This window comes from Mobula hypostoma, chromosome 13 (genome assembly GCF_963921235.1).
Source record: "Mobula hypostoma chromosome 13, sMobHyp1.1, whole genome shotgun sequence".
NCBI lineage: Eukaryota > Metazoa > Chordata > Chondrichthyes > Myliobatiformes > Myliobatidae > Mobula > Mobula hypostoma.
In genome coordinates, this window is record NC_086109.1 from 90,330,130 (window position 1) to 90,334,609 (window position 4,480).

Consider the following 4,480-nt stretch of genomic DNA (forward strand, 5'->3'; position numbering starts at 1 on the left):
TCCTTCACACCCCTCGACTATGATAAATACTTAATTTGGAAAACAACATTGTTCATAAATGCCACACGCTGAAATAGCTAAATTACATTTATTTCAGAGTGACTATAAATACCATCAAAAAATTAAACAATACATAATGTTTTAAATTTATTTTATAGGATTAATATTTTTAATTCAGTTGCAAGGAGATATAGGTCAACTTTGCTCATATAATAACAATTCAGTTGTACGTGCTATTGTTGATTGCCTGGAAACAAGCCACACAAGAGTGTACTCACTCTTAACAACCGTCTTTCAATCATAAAGTACCACTTTAAGATACCTCAGTACTAAATTGCATTGAATCAATTTTGCAATGTTTATTTGTTATTCCTGTTGTCAGATCTGTAACCCCCTGCAGAGAATGTTCTGATTCTAAAGCATAAAAACAAAGTTAAAATTTTCAATTTGCATATCTCAGTCTCCTTCATTCCAAATTGGCATGATATGGACAATTATTTATTTAATCCGTGCCAAACTAAATTTCCCAGGATGCATTGCTTCATGTGGAACTGAGCCACGTTAATCAGGAATCTCACAGGTCAGAGTAACAGCTGTATTTGCGATGCTTTACTAGGCCGCTGCCTTCTGAAATGGGGAAGGCTCATCTCGGCCAGGTTCCCACAACTCAGCACTATACCTTGACTCTAGCTAGATAAGATCTGTGTGAGTTGAGCCTTAGTAGAAGACAGGATTGGGCTCAGACGCCCACACATCCTCCCCATTTAGAGGGCCTGTCGGCCTGCAGTGTCTGAATCTCTCATACGTAGCACAGATACTGGAGGAGAGATGATTCCATTGAACCCTGGACAAGCCCACAGCACTACCGAGGGGTGAGGAGGGAGGTGAATAAGAGAATAAAACACATGAACTCAATGAAACTAATATACTCATGGTGAACTGCTCTGTGTTTGTGAGTGTAAGTAACTTCAAAACCATTATCAGAATCAGAATCAGGTGTAACATTACTGGCATATGTCGGGAAATTTGTTACCTTTCCTGCAGGAGTACAAATCAATACATAATAATAGAAAAAATGTGAATTACGTAAGTATATATTACTGACAACAATAAATGTTCTATTATAGTGGACAGTCAGCACCTCTTCCCCAGGGCACCACTGCTCAATACAAGAGGACATGGCTTTAAGGTAAGGGGTGGGAAGTTCAAGGGGGATATTAGAGGAAGGTTTTTTACTCAGAGAGTGGTTGGTGTGTGGAATGCACTGCCTGAGTCAGTGGTGGAGGCAGATACACCAGAGAAATTTAAGAGACTATTAGACAGGTATATGGAGGAATTTAAGGTGGGGGGTTATATGGGAGGCAGGGTTTGAGGGTCAGCACAACATGGTGGGCCGAAGGGCCTGTACTGTGCTGTACTGTTCTATGTTCTGTATGCATATTAAATAATTAAATTAAATCAGTAGCACACATATAGAAATTGAAAAGAGGTGAGGTAGTGTTCATGGGTTCAATGACCATTCAGAAATCAGAATGGCAGAGGGGAAGAAACTGTCCCTGAATTATTGACTGTGTGCCTTCAGGCTTCTGTACCTCCTTCCTGATGGTACATGAGAAGAGGGCATGTCCTGGGTGATGGGGGCCCTTAATAATGGGTATCACTCCTTGAAGATGGCCTTGATACTACGAAGGTTAGTGCCCATGATGTAGCTGCCTAAGTTTACAACTCTCTTCAGCTTATTGCAGCGGTAATGCCCATATTAAAACCTTTTTTAATGTCAAATTCATGCTGTACATGAATGTATTTATTCATAGTTATTATATTTATATATTATTATGATATTAATTACATGTAATATTTTAATAACATTCATAAATGCATTGAGAAAATAACAGAACAATTTCAATATACGCTCAGTAGTCTCTTTCTTTGGTACCTCCTGTAAGTAGCCGCAGAGTGTACGTCCATGATCCTCTGCTGTGTAGCCCATCCACTTCATGATTCGAAACGTTGTGCATTCAGAGATGCTCTTCTACACACCACTGTTTAGTACGTGGTTATTTGTGTTATTGTAGCATTCCTGTCAACTTGAAACCGGTCTTCTGACCTCTCTCATGATCAAGGCATTTTCACCCACAGAACTGCCACTCACTGGAATTTTCTGTCTTTCACACCATTCTCTGTAAAATTCTAGAAACTGTTGTGTGTGAACATTCCAGGAGATCAGCAGTTTCTGAGATACTCAAACCACACTGTCTGACACCACAATCTTCCCACAGTCAATGTTACTTAGATCACATTTCTTCCCTATTCTGATGTTTGGTCTGAACAACAGCTGAAGCTCTTGACCGTGCCCGCATGCTTTTATGCATTAAGTTGCCGCCACATGGTTGGCTGATTAGACATTAGCTAATGAGCAGGTGTGCTGGTGTACCTAATAAAGTGGCAATTGAGTATAATTCATAAAAGCATTGAGAAAGTATCAGGTTGTAAAATAACAGAACAATTTCAATGTACTAGGTTTCTCTTTTAGACCAATATGTGTGCACGTGATTGAGAGTGTGGCTGAACATGGGCAAGTACGTGTGTACACACACATTTGTTTGTGTGTCTCTATCAGTGCAATTGCGTGCAGGAGTGGATTGGGTGACTGTCTTATTTCAATTGTTTCCATGGTGAAAATATTTGGTTTTGTTCCTCAGTTTCCAGGGTGGGAGATGTGATAACTGGCAGATGGCGGATGGCACTTTACTTCAGGATAATTTGCAAGGGGCAACCCTGCCAATTGCTTCTCTCAGAAATGGAACAGAACAAACAAAAACAGATAAGTTCCATATCATCATCCTCCTGAAAGAAAACATAGACATTATTCAATAAATCCTCACTTAAAAATATGTATTCATTTCAACAGCTTTATTTAAGGACTATGAGTGGAATATTAAGTGAAAGCTTTACAGTACAAACATATGAGAATTAAAATAAATTTGGAGGTGTGCCAGTGTGAACAGCTTTAAGGCTATTAATACCAAGATGTGAAGGAGGCTGAAGGAAATCTAGGTGGCTTTGTTTGTGAGTGCAGGCAAAGCAACAGACTCGATACTCAGTGGCCACTTTATTAGGTACCCCCTATATCTAATGAAGTGGCCACTGAGTGTATGTTTGTGGTCTTCTGCTGCTGTAGCCCGTCCACATCATGGTTCAACGTGCTGAGCATTCAGAGGTGCTCCTGTCACACCACAGTTGCAACAGGTGGTTATTTGAGTTACTGTCGCCTTCCTGTCAGCTTGAATCAGTCTGGCCATTCTCCTCTGACCTCTCTCATTAACAAGGCACTTTTGCCACTCACTGGATTTTTCTTCTTGTTTTTTGCATCATTCTTTATAAACTCAAGAGCCTGCTGTGCTTGAAAATCCCTAAAGATCAACAGTTTGTGCAATACTCAAACCATCTGACACCAACAAATATTCCATCGTCAAAGTTATTTAGATCATCAATAAACTCTTCTTGGGCTTCCATTTGGGTACAGGTATTGATTTCAGCTGACAAACTCTGCCATCTTCATCAGGGTTGATGTTTGGACATGTCTAGTCCGGTGGTGTTTCTACCACTGTCGTCTGGTCCCTCCTGATTGGTTAGTCCTCATACAATCAGGTTTCTGCTGTCTCACCTTATTTACAATTAAAAATTCCAGTTCTTAGAGCGAGACTTTCATCTTTCAACGGCTTCTTTCACCAGGCGGTCCTAAAAGCCATTGACACGGCACAGTAGTTTTGAGCATTCGAAGTCAACCCTACGTCCATTGCGAATGCAAAGTTCTGCTGCCACCAATTTCTCCAGGTACTCCAAAAGAATTTTAACAAAGATGAAGGTCTCACTCTAAGTAAGAACTGGAATTTGATTTTAACAAAGTGAGACAGCAGAAACCTGATTGGATGAGGACTAGTCAATCAGAATGGATGACTGGGGTGTAAATCCAGGACTAGACATGCCCAGGCCTCATCTCTGATGAAGATGGCAGAGCTTGTGATTGAATCGTCAATTAAAAGTGATACCTGTACCTGGCTGGAAGACCAGGAAGAATTTATTCGTCATATACGGCGGGAAAGCACTAGATCCATTTTTCTTCCTCATTCTGATGTTTGGTCTGAATAACAACTGAACCTCTTGACCATGTCTGCATGCTTTTACATATTGAGTGGCTGCTACATGATTGGCTGATTAGGTATTTGCATTAAGGAGCAATAACAGGCAGTGGCCACAGTGTGTATAACACATCATGTTCTCCAATGTCAAGTATCTGAGAGAGGGAAAAAAGGACGCTTTGGACAAGGGTCCAGAGGAGGTTCCTAAGAATAATTCCAAGAATAAAAGGTTAACGTATGAGGAGCATTTGATGGCTCTGGGCCTGTACTCATTGGTGTTTAGAAGAATGAGAGGGATCACATTGAAATCTATCGAATATTGAAATGCCTAGATAGAG

At 40.4% G+C, this 4,480-nt stretch overlaps 1 long non-coding RNA gene across 1 annotated transcript; it reads left to right on the forward strand.

Moving 5' to 3' along the window:
• Window positions 1-523: 523 nt before the first annotated feature.
• LOC134356006 (uncharacterized) lies at window positions 524-2,874 on the forward strand. The gene is made up of 3 exons (XR_010020255.1): window positions 524-958; window positions 1,128-1,189; window positions 2,703-2,874. It is a non-coding gene; the product is annotated as an uncharacterized LOC134356006 (long non-coding RNA).
• The last annotated feature ends 1,606 nt before the right edge of the window (window positions 2,875-4,480 follow it).